This window comes from Magnolia sinica, chromosome 8, assembly GCF_029962835.1.
Source record: "Magnolia sinica isolate HGM2019 chromosome 8, MsV1, whole genome shotgun sequence".
Taxonomy (NCBI): Eukaryota; Viridiplantae; Streptophyta; class Magnoliopsida; order Magnoliales; family Magnoliaceae; genus Magnolia; species Magnolia sinica.
The window spans coordinates 73975032-73988055 of NC_080580.1; the positions used below are offsets into that span (position 1 = coordinate 73975032).

A 13024-nucleotide genomic window follows, 5' to 3' on the forward strand; every position below is an offset into this window, starting at 1 on the left:
ACAAGTGGACCCTTCTCGAGTATGAGGGGCTGGTGTGACCCTGCCCGCCGACACCATCTGTCCGTGCGCACCCTGCCCGAGTGCCCCGATCCCGCCCGCCATCTAGGCACCGGCGTGACACCGCCCGAGCGGGCGTGACCCCGCCAACTGTCTAGGGGCCCAGCGTGACCCCGCCTGAGTGGGCGTGACCTTGCCTAACACTCCAACGGGTCAGTGTGACCCTGCCCTGACCCCAAACACTTGATCCCCTTCCCTTTTGCAACCTACACATGTGTGGGGCCTATCCTTCTTACAAATAAGGGACCAAAAATTTCATTTTTCCCCATCTCACTCCCCTTTATTGCTTCTAAAACCCTTAGAAAGTCTCTCCCTTCCTAAATCTCAAATCTACCATCTTCTCCTTCATTCAAATTTCATTTTTTAAACCCATTCCAAACCTCTCTCAAATCTCATCTCCTCAACTCATCATCTTCTACTCCATTACTATCACTCTCCCATCCTCAAACCCATTTCTCCAACCTATCTCCTTCTTCTTCACAAAACCCAACATCAACCCTCTTTCTCAAATCCCATTCTCAAATCCATTCTCAAATCCATCCTCCCACATCCATGTTCAACCCATCTCCCAAAAACCATCTCCAAAACCCATTCACAAACCCAACACTAAACCCATTTCTTTGTTAAAGCATTCTCATCAATAATCCATTTCCTTGTTGAGGTATGTGGCATTCCTAGCGACCATCCCATCTTTCTTCTCCATCCCGGTGATTCTTTCACTCATGGGGAAGAAAAGACCGGCAACCGCCGAGCCGGGATTGAGCTGAGAAAGGCGAAGCAAGCAAAAGGCCGACCCAAAGGGGAAGGCGGTCTCGGAAGTCCGATCCAAGCACAGAAATGATTTCCAAAGAGGGCTCGCAATTCAAGTCTCCCAACTGCCCATAGAAGATATGGGAAATTTCTATGTATGCAACGTCACCTTTGAAGCCACCATAGAGGAGCATTTGTTCGATAAGTATGCCTTACTCGGCTGGCTTATGGAAAAGGAATGGGGTCCAATATTTTATGGAGGTTCCCAGGCAGATGAAGGACAAGCTAGGGCTTTCTACGTGCGGATTAGAAACCCAAAATTCAAGCCCTTAGGCATTGATCTTGTAGTGGGTAGCAAGAGGTTCCACTTCTGGGTGGAAGACATTTTTGACATACTTGGAGTGCCAGTAGGAGAGGTACAGATTGATGAAGGAAATCTGAATACGAGGCGAGCCCGCGACGAGCAGACTTGCTTTTTGGGTAGACAGGTTTCCCAGTGGAGGCGAGTGGTCGGCATGAACTCATCCAACTTGACCCCAGAGTACCGAGTACTTCACCGCATTTGCACCCATAATGTGTACCCGAAGTTGAAGAATCACACCGAGTGCCCCCGCTATATGGTGGAGTTTTTATATCAAGTAGGACAAGGAACAGATGTGTGCCTCCCCAGTATAGTACTCCACCAAATTGTGAGGGCCATACGAAAGAATGTATACCTCCCATTTGGTCACCTGGTTTGTCGGTTGGCTCAGCAATATGGTGTGGGCGGATCGGATGGAAATTTTATCCTGACACAATTATTGGGCGATGACATGTTAAATAAGATGAGGATAGGCCTCAAGCAGCGACAGGCCCACATCGACCAATACGGAGACCCTGGCGAAGAAGAAGAGGAAGGCGATGGAAGCGACAAGGATGAGAATGAGGATGAAGCTGAAGAGGCGAAAGAAGTTGAGGAAATTGAAGAAGTTGGCAGGGAGCCGCTCACCACTCCAGATGTATGAGAGCGCTTGGATGTGCTCGATGCAAGAATGACTAAGTTAGATGCGCTTGACACTAGACTGACTAAGATAGAGGAAATCCAAGTAAGGCACCATGCAGAGCAGGAGAAATGGAACAAGAAGATATATCAAGCCATAAAGACCTTGATCTACTGCAGCAAAGGGGAAGAAGCACCCCCATCTTCGCCCGACCCAAAAGAGTAGTAGCTTAACTTTATTAATAAATAGTAGTATTGTTTTGAGTCAGTTAGGACTACTCACATGTATTGATAAAAATAGTTGAACTTTTGCTCGATTAGGCTGTATTTTTCTTAAGTTTGTAGTATCTAGTGACACTTGTAATGCATGCTGTAGAATGTAAATGGCCACGCAAATGGCATTTTGAACTTAATATGAAAGTTTGGATTGTTGTGAAATTTCCTTCTTACCTTGAGAACATCTTGTATGTGTAATTGCTTATACTTATGAATAGGATCCATAAGGCTTGTATGTTTAAGTACGATCTTTACATGGACGATGTTCTAGTACTTAACCTCTTAAGGGACATTCTTCCAGAAAATGCCTCTATGGGGAGAAGGTACATATGTCTGCCTACCTCATGATGACCTAATCGAGAGGGACCAACTTCCTTATGATCCGCAAGGCCCCCGAGAGGCGACCGGTTCCCATAACACGGGTAGTACTACCCAAGATGCGACCCCCGATGTGCCACCAATGTAAGCCATGACACCCGCACCTCCCACGACGCCGGCTATGGACCAAATGGGCCAGATGTTACTTCTCATGTAACAACAACAACAAATGATGGCCACTATGATGGGAGCCATGGCCCATAACATGGGGGTGTAACAATCGGAACCACCCGTCATGGCCACGCCCGCAATTAACACCAACAATCTATTCGAGCAGTTTCAAAGGTTCAAGCCGCCCACGTTCGCCGCCACCCACCGTCCAGAGGAAGCTGAGTATTGGCTCAACCGAGTCACCAAATTGCTTCGACCTCTCCATTGTTCCGAAGCGGAGAGTATTGAACTCCTATCTTACCTTTTCGAGAAGGAGGCGGACCTATGGTGGGAGAGCGTTCTTAAGACCATTCCCGAGAACCATGTATGGACGAGGGAAGTATTTGAGAGCCGCTTCAATCAGAAATACCTCCCTCAGACGTACCGACATGAGAGGGAGAATGAATTCCTATGCCTCCAACAAGGAGGGATGTCTGTGGCACAATAAGAAAACCGCTTCACCGAATTGTCGCGCTATGCTTCCCAGATAGTCATCGACGAGGCGATTTATTGAGGGTTTGAGGAGTGGTATTCTCTCGAAGATGTGTTGTGCAAGCATCAGGACATCTGCCGAGCTTATTGAGATGTCAATACGGGCGGAACAGGATGAGGAACGTGTCTCACGAACCCGTTCACAGCTGGGACTGCGAAGCAGGATGGAGGGACTGTCCTCATCTTTTGCCGAAAAAAGGCTGCGCCTGAATTCCTCGCCTAGGCTTACGGTCACCCCGACCCCCTCCACATGACCTAATCGCATGTGTGAGTACTGTAAGAGGGTTGGCCATTTGGAGTCCTTCTGTTTCTTGAGGATGAGGGACCACGACTTCATTATGCCCCCTCAACATATCAACAGGCCCCCACAGCAAGCCATGCAGATTCCTCCACTGAGGGTGGTAGGACCGGACCAGCAATTCCGTCGCCCTCCTGTACCTCAAGTTAGGCCGCCACAATGGCCTATGCAACGACCGAACTTTTCACAGCAGGCATGAGTACATGCATTAGCGGCTGAGGGCCAGGATGTAGTCATCCCCACTCCTACAGCTTTCGAGGTGACAACCCACATACAAGGTACTTCTGTGTTTCTTTTAGTAGACACTAGATCCACTACTTCTCTCATATCGCATGCAACCGTCAAGTATCTAGGTCTACGCCTCACTCCCATCGTAGGAGTGAAAATCATTGCTGCCACCGTCACCTTCTCCGAATCGACGAATGTGTTGTGACTGCCCCATATATTTGGGTGGCAAGGTGGTGTTCGTAGACCTGATATCTGAAATGGCCAAACTATATGTCCTAGAGGGGGGGTGAATAGGACTATGCAAAATTTTAAGATAAATACTGCGGAAATATAGAAAGATAGAACTGAATACATAAATCAATTCACACTGCTGAATGCTACCTCAAAATATTGATAGTTCTAAGGACAACCATGCATCATAAAAATGGCAGGGCAACCTTACTAGAACAAATAGAGAAACTAAAGCTCAAAGTAATAAAGAGATAGTAAAAATAAAATGTTGAAATGTAAATCTAAATTATTACAACATTCCCCACTGTGCTTGAAATATAAAATTTACAACATTCACATCCACACATACATTCCACAATTCTAAATGATAAAAGATAGGAAATATAAATCACACATCCACAACACAAAGAATTATAATGGTTTGCCTGTGTGTTCACCAACTGTTAAACACTGCCACACAGAATGTTACTCCACTCTTAATAATCTCACACAGGGGATATTAGCATTCACTATCAAATAGGTTTTCACAGGTTCACCCAAAACCTTCACAATTGTGTCTTTTTCAAAGGGCTTACACAATTCAAAAACCCTCACTTCTGAGTTTTCTGTCTCTCCTCAGATAACCAACAACTTTGAGATTTTTCTGGCTTAACCTCAAATAAAACCAAACAATGTAAATTACACAAATTGTAAAATACATAATTTTCTCCTTCATTGTAATAGCCTAGAAGAACCAAGTCGGAGTAGAGATTTGAATGTCAAAGTTCAATATCCAATACTCACTTTATAATGGTTCTAGGTTCTAATAGATTTTAAATTAAAACAAAAGGGCTAGCTCTAATTGATTTTGATTGTAGAAAAAGGAAAACAACAATGCCTCTTTTCAGATTAGATTGGAATACAAGAAACAAAATCAATTAAGAAAGCTAAAGAAAGAGAATATTAAATATGCACACTTAGCTTATATGGAGCACCGACTTATCTTTCAGAAGGCTGAATTAATTTAGCTTGAAGTTCTTTAATTTCTATATATAATTCTGAGATTTGTGCTCTGTTTATAGGTGAGCAAATCACACCTTCGACTGGTCTAAGGACTTCTACGACTGGTCATAGAACCAACAGATATTTAAAAATTTGGGCGCGATAAGATTTGGCAATTTCATGACTGGTCGTAGGTCTCCTTCGACTGGTCGTAGGATCCTTTCGACTGGTTGTAGGATCCTTTCGACTGGTCGTAGGTGGCCGAATTTCAACGCTGTTCTTTGAGTCGTAGGTCTACGACTGGCCGTAGATGCAGTCGACACTGTTCCTATGACTGGTCGAACAGTCTCCAGGACTAGTCGAAGCCTAACAGAAAATTTTCGATTTTTGTAACAAACTTACAACTGATCCGCACTCGTGAGTTTTGCCCAGTGTTAGGACTGGTCGAACAAAGTCCAGGACTAGTCTTAGAATAGACTAAACCCACTTATATAAAACATATGAATTATAAATCCAAAATGTCCTACTCTGAAGGTCAACCTAAGGTCAGTCATACCTCAAAAGTGAAGTAAGGACATTGAAACTTTAGAGACAAGTGACCTTTGAAGGTAATAGAGCTTGAAGTCTTGATGTCGTTTAAACTTGAGAGCTTTTTGAGATCTTGATATTGAACTTAAAAGCTTCTTGAGATTCTTGACTTGTGAACAGTGCTTGTTAACCTAAGTTGATCTTGAGTAGAGCATTATTCTTCACAGATGCAAGCTTCATAATAGTGTCTTTGGCATAAAAAATTTGACAACACAAAGGGCTATAAACTATGGCACTTACAATCTCCCCCTTTGTCAAATTAGTGACAAAACACACTTTCAAGATATGTTACATAATATAGAATATCTGATTAAAGAATCATGCACCAGTTGTTATCCTGTAGACTTGTAAATCAATATTATTCAACATACAGTCCACCTCTGCACACCTCTGCTCATACTCCCCCTGAGTAACATACTCCCCCAGAATAATATACTCATAAAATACCATACAATACACTGCTACTCCCTCCTCATGACAACATCCATATCCATATACATATCCATAACATATCCATACTCCCACTTTTTGTCACAATAGGACAAAGGAAGCGCATAATAGATGGCTGAGGAGAAATAATCAATGAGAAATATGAGAGGTAACTAGTTAAGATATGAGAACATAGTATAAGCAACACATATAATTAAGAGTACTAAAGTTATTACAGACTAGTAATCTTAAAAATACTAATCTGACCTAGATGAAGGAGCAGGAATGGAAGGATCAAGTTGATGCATGCCTTTGTTCAAGTGCCTAAGATATTTGTGCATATATTTGAACTTTAAATCATGGGCAACAGACATGTTTTCCATCTTAACATTTAGATTCTCAACTTTATCTTCCAATGCACTCAGACGTGCATCAAATGAAGAAGGCTCATAATTTGGATCATTTGTAGAATCAGACTCAAGTCCTTCAAAAATATCATCCATGTTAATGTCATTAAGAGGAAATCACCAGCTTCTTCCTCATGTTCAGCTTCAGCACTGCCAACACCATCACCTTGGCCAGGAAGAAAATCCAGCTTTATCTTATTGATATTGGAATTGTTAAATATCAGATGATGGATAGGGGCCTCTCTAACCGGCATGTCGACTAACATATGTGCAGCCAACACAGTCATCAAATATCTAAAAGGAATGTCACTGTGACCAGGATGGAGTTGAAACTGAATGATGACATGACAAATCAAGAATTGTAAACAAATGTTAACACCTTTGACAACAGAATGAAGAATGCGAACCATGAAGAATGTCAATTCAGATTTATTACCTGACCGAGGATACATTAGACACAAAGATTTTATAAAGAACTCTGTATTTGGGTAACAAATACCTTGAGTGAAGCGCATTCCCTTTATGCGTCCATTATACATCTAAATTACATAAGTCCTTAGTTAGCATACGTTTTTCAGTGACAGAGGGTTTATCAGATAAAGTATGGATAGGAATACCTTCATCATTCACTGGAATATCTATAAGGGCTGAAATCAAATGACCCTTCTCTCATGGAGATAGAAAAAGTTAAATTTTCCAGTGAGAAAGCACATATGCATGTAAACATGGATTGGGCAATGGACCGGTATGCTGGCCCACCCCAAAGCAATAAGTTATTCCAACCTACAGATTGGAGCATAGAAAAATATCAAAAGGAGCAGCGTGATTAATATCAACTGGATGCTCAACAATAACATTACGCAATCTGATGTCCTGAACATAAGATAAATCGTCCTCAGGAGCCCTAAGATGACGCTTAGTGATAAGGGCCGATCTGGAAGAAGAAGACGGACCACGGGACGTTGATTTTCTTCCTCTAAAAGCCATATGCAACAAGGATTTCAAGAATATAAAGAGTTGCAAAGGATTGAGAAAAGGGTTTTCTCAAATCAGATTTTTCAAAAGAAAAACCCCAAATCTCAACTAAATTCGAAATAGACAACTCCAAGAGAGAAGTAGAAGCAATCTAGACACAAATCTATAAGCAAAATGCAAATGGAGCACTAACCTTAAATATTTTGGAAGATGGGTTTGATTAGTCGTGTGTCGGCTCGTTGGAGAGTGAAGTTGAAATGAAGAAGAAGATGATTTCCCCCAAATTTTAAGTGAATCCACGCGATTCACGACTAGTCGTGGATATACACGACCGGTCGTAGCATGACTGGTCATGGATACTCACGACTGGTCGAGTACAGGCCAAAAAATCTGAGTTTTTGCATATTTTTTAAGATTCGAAAACTAAACTAGCAAATATATACACTGATACAAATAGACATAATTAATCATTTTAAAATGCACACGCCGAGATCAAATTTCATTTTGTTAAACCTGCTTTTGTCAAGCGGTTTAGTGAAAATATCAGCACGTTGATTCTCGGTAGGGATATATTCCAAAGATATAACCTTTTCTTCAACTAATTCTTGACTATAATGAAATCTAATATCAATGTGCTTAGTACGAGAATGCTGAATTGGATTTTTTGAAATATTTATGGCACTGGAATTATCATAATATAATAAGATAGAATCCTGTTTAATTCCATAATCACTCAGCATATGTTTCATCCAAACAAACTTTGTACACGCATTACCAGCTGCGATATATTCAGCTTCAGCTGTTGAAAGTGATATAGAACTTTGTTTGATGCTAAACCAAGAAACTAAATAGTTTTCGATATAAAAACAACCACCACTAGTTGATTTTCGAGCATCAAGATTACCAGCATAGTCAGCATCCGAGTACCCAGTTAATTGAACACTAGTCTCATGAGGATACCAGAGACCGAGATTAACAGTACTTGCGACATACGTATAATCCGCTTGACAGCAATCAAGTGCGACTCTTTAGGTTCAGACTGATATCTAGCACAAATACCAACACTTAGAGCGATATCAGGTCTACTAGCAGTTAAATACAATAGACTACCAATCATACTCCGATATAATTTTAGATTTACATTTTTACCTGCAGAATCTTTTGAGAGTTTCAAGGTTGTACTCATAGGAGTATCAAAGTTCTTACCATTCTCAAATCCAAATCTCTTAATCAAGTTCATAGCATATTTAGATTGAGAAATGAACATTCCATCAGGTTTTTATTTTACTTGCAACCGAAGAAAATAATTCAATTCTCCAACCAAGATCATTTCAAACTGAGATTTCATCAAATTTACAAACTCAATAGTCATGTCAGTACAGGTAGATCCATAAATGATATCATCAACATAGATTTATACTAATAAGATGTGATCCTTATGTTTTTTAATAAATAGAGTTTTATCAACACATCCCATTTGAAAATTATGATTTAATAAAAACTTTGTTAGTTTCTCGTACCATGCCCTAGGAGCTTGTTTTAAACCGTAAAGTGCCTTTTTAAGACGATACACATGATCAACATTTTTGAGGTCTTTAAAACCCATTGGTTGTTCAACATAAACTTCCTCATTTAGATCGCCATTTAAAAATGCCGCCATTTAAAAATGCACTTTTCACATCCATTTGGTAAATCTTAAACTTTCTAAAACACGCAATGGATATAAAGAGTTTGATTGATTCAAGACGTGCTACAGGTGTAAAGGTTTCATCATAGTCAATACCTTCAATTTGAGTGTAACCTTGTACCACTAGTCTAGCCTTGTTTCTAATTATATTACCAAGTTTGTCAGACTTATTGTTGAAAATCCATTTGGTTCCAATGATGTGTTTATCTTTGGGTCTAGGTACGAGATACCAAACATCATTTCTCACAAATTGGTTAAGTTTTTCTTATATCGCAACAATCTAGTTTTCATCAGCAAGAGCTTCTTTTACATTAGATGGTTCTATCTGGGATGTAAAATATATGTAATTGTATATATCCTCAAGTTGTTTACGGGTACGAACACCAGTGAGAGGGTTTTCAAGAATCTGTGTGGTTGGATGATCTTTAACAGTCCTCAGTTCAGAATCAGTCTGAATAGATGAAATATCAGATTTATCAATTACTAGTACTTCATCATTATCTGAATTTGAGACTGGTGTGTTTAAGTGATCATCAATGACCACATTGATGGATTCTTGAATCACACCGGTCCTTTTGTTCAGAACCTATAAGGTCGACTGTTTAAAGAGTATCCTAAAAAGATCCATTCATCACTCTTCGTATCAAACTTTCCCAGATGTTCACAATCTCGTAAAATATAGCAATTGCTGCCAAAAACTCGAAAGTATTTGACAATAGGCTTTTTATCGAACCACATTTCGTAAGCCATTTTATTATTACCTTTACTAGTGTAAACCCGGTTAATAATATAGCAAGTTGTATTGACTACTTCAGCCCAAAGATTCTTAGGGAGCTTCATACTATTCAACATGACATTAGCCATTTCTTGAAGCACTCTATTTTTTCTTTCAACTATACCATTTTGTTATGGAGTTTTGGGCGCTGAGAATTCATATAATATTCCCCGGTCGCTACAAAACTTCTTAAAACCGCTATTCTTAAATTCAGATCCATGATCACTATGAATTTTACTGACTTAAGGACCTTTTTCTGTTTGAATCCTTTTGAGAACATTTTTTACTTCTTCAAGGGTTTCTGATTTGTCCCTTAAGAAGACAACGCATGTATATCTAGTAAAGTCATCTACTATTACCAAAATATATCTTTTGCCACCTCGACTTTCTGTCCTGGTATGTCCTACTAGATCCATATGGAGAAGCTCGAGTGGTCTTTATGTGGTATTGGAATTAACCTTTTTGTATGAGTTCCTTGTTTGTTTGCCAATCTGGCATTCACCACATATTATATCTAATTTTCGTAGTTTGGATAGACCTCTTATAAGTTCCCATTTGCTCAATCTATGTAAATTTTGGTAGTATACATGTCCAAGACGTTTGTGCCACAAATCAGTCTCGTCTGTTTGGACCATGTAACATGATTGATTAGATGAGCTGGATTTGCTAACAATATAGCAGTTTTCAGAAGTTTTATGTCCAGTTAGTATTACTGAACCCTCGTTGTTTAGAATCTCACAGTTTTGATTAGAAAACCGTACACTATGGTTATTATTACAAAGCTGAGATATGCTTAGAAGATTATGTTTCAGTTCGTCAACATACAACACATTTTTAATCAAAGGAAGGTTATAGAGTTGAACCATACCTTGGCCCATAATCTTGCAGTTGCTGCCATCTCCAAATGTGACTGAACCGTTAGTCATGTCTTTGAGATCAGTGAATAAAGCCTTGTCGCCTGTCATATGCCTGGAGCATCCACTATCTAGGTACCACTTAGAATGGTTTGTTGCTTTGAAAGCGGTGTGGGCAACCAATAAAGTGACCTTTGGAACCCATTTCAAAACCATTTTGGGTTTAGGAGGATAACAAGTCTTCTTTCGATTGTAAGAGTTATAAGTATGACCTAGTGAGTTAGACTTTAGAAGCTCCTTAAGTAAATTAACTATCTTTTTTGCCAAAGGACTTTGGTTTTACATTTTATAGTTGATATGAATTTTAGGTTTTTGAAAAAATTTAAAGTTTTTAGAAAACATTTGATCTTTCCCTTTTGAGTTTAAGATCTCTCCCTTTATAAGCGTGGGAGAAGTATTCTTCGGTTTAGGAGGAACACTCTTGTCATAGCCCAGACCGGATCGATCGCCACATTTTCTCAATCCAGATAAGAGTTTTTCTAATTTAGGATCACCTTGAGCATATTTTCAGGTTGCCTTTAAACTTAAGAGAGAAGAAACTTCATGTTTTAGTTGTTCGTTTTCAGATTTAAGATTTTTAAACTGGGAGATTTTAAAATCTAAATCGCATTTTATCTTTTCAAAATAGTCTGAAATATGAGACTTTTCTAAAACATGAGATTCATAAATTTCTTTTAGTTTAGAAAATTTCTCTTTTTGAAGTTTCAATTTCACAGCAATTTTACAACTTTCCTTGTATAGGGCATTATAAGCATCTTGAAGATCATCTTCATTTTCATATTCACTATTCAGATTTTCTTCATTAGTCGAGTCATCATTATCTAAAAAAGTGAATTTAGCTAGAGTCATAAGGGCCTTAACATCATACCCTGATAATATTTCAGAATCTTCTGATTCAGAAGAGACTTCAGAATCAGAGGACTCATCCCAAGCAGTGATCATACTTTTCTTTTTTGACTTGCCCTTATTAGGACATTTTTTAGCCAAATGCCCATACTCATGGCAGTTGTAACATTGACTGTCTATTAATGATTTTCTAGTTTTAGGTTTAGGTTTCTTTTTATCAAATGCTTTTTGAAAATCAACCCTCTTTTTTACTTTTAAAAATTTTATAAAATCTCTTTGCCAAAAGAGCCATATCATCCTCAGAGTTTTCTAAATCAGAGCTTAAATCATTTTCATGAAAACCATTTTTAGAAGTTTTTCAAGCAATAGATTTACCTTTTGGTGCTTTAAAGGTTAACTCATAAGTCTATAATGAGCCAACTAATTCCTCAACCCTCATATTGTCCGTATCACGAAGTTCCTGAATTGCGGTTACTTTAGAATTGAACCATTCAGGAAGTGAGCGTAGTATTTTAGCACATATCTTGCTTTCAGGAATTTTATCGCCTAGACCCCACATAGAGTTTATAATGTCATTAAATTTGGTATAGAAGTCCACGAACATTTCATTTTCTTCCATACGTATTTCCTCAAATTTAGTTGTGAGAATTTTTATCTTAGATTTCTTGACAATTGAAGTACCCTCGTGTGTCATTTCCAATATATCCTAAGCATGTTTTACAGAATCACAGGATATAATTCTTTTCAATTCATCCGGTGATAGTGCACAAGTAATTGCATTTAGTGCTTTAGTATTTGCACTACTCTCAGTTTTCTGAAGTATGGTCCAAGAGAAATACGGTGTAATTTTCATAGATTTTGAACCATCAATCCCGGTTACTTCAGTGGTTGGAGGGGTCCATTCATTCACTGTGGAAAGCCACACACTTTCATCCATGGATTTAAGGAAGATCCTCATCCTGGCTTTCCAATAAGCATAGTTGGAGCCATCAAAGGGTGAAGGCCTAGTGAGTGATAGGCTATCAAATTTGACATCTTTTATATAGCTGAGATCGTTAGCTCAGGAATTAAATCCAAATAAAAAGCAATAAGAGCGAGCTATTAGGCTTTGATACCACTTGAAATGGCCAAGCTATATGTCCTAGAGGGGTGGTGACTAGGACTATGCCAAATTAAAAATAAATATAGCGGAATACGAAACAAGGAATAGATAGCACTATACACTAATCACAGTATAGGAATGGAAAGCTTGATAGTTCTAAGGACAACCATGCATCATAAAAATGGCAGGGCAACCTTACTAGAACAAATAGAGAAACTAAAGCTCAAAGTAATAATGAGATAGCAAAAATATAATGTTGAAATGTAAATCTAAATTATTACAACATTCCCCACTATACTTGAAATGTAAAATTTACAACATTCACATCCACACATACATTCCACAATTTTGAATGATAAAATATAGGAAATATAAATCACACATCCACAACACAAAGAATTATAGTGGTTTACCTGTGTGTTCACCAACTGTTAAACAACAGCCACACAGAATGCTACTCCACTCCTAATATCCACACACA

At 39.0% G+C, this 13024-nt stretch overlaps 1 long non-coding RNA gene across 1 annotated transcript in view; it reads left to right on the plus strand.

Moving 5' to 3' along the window:
• Positions 1 to 13024, plus strand: part of LOC131254054 (uncharacterized) — a 65313-nt gene that overhangs the window by 30259 nt on the left and 22030 nt on the right. The window lies entirely within an intron of this gene.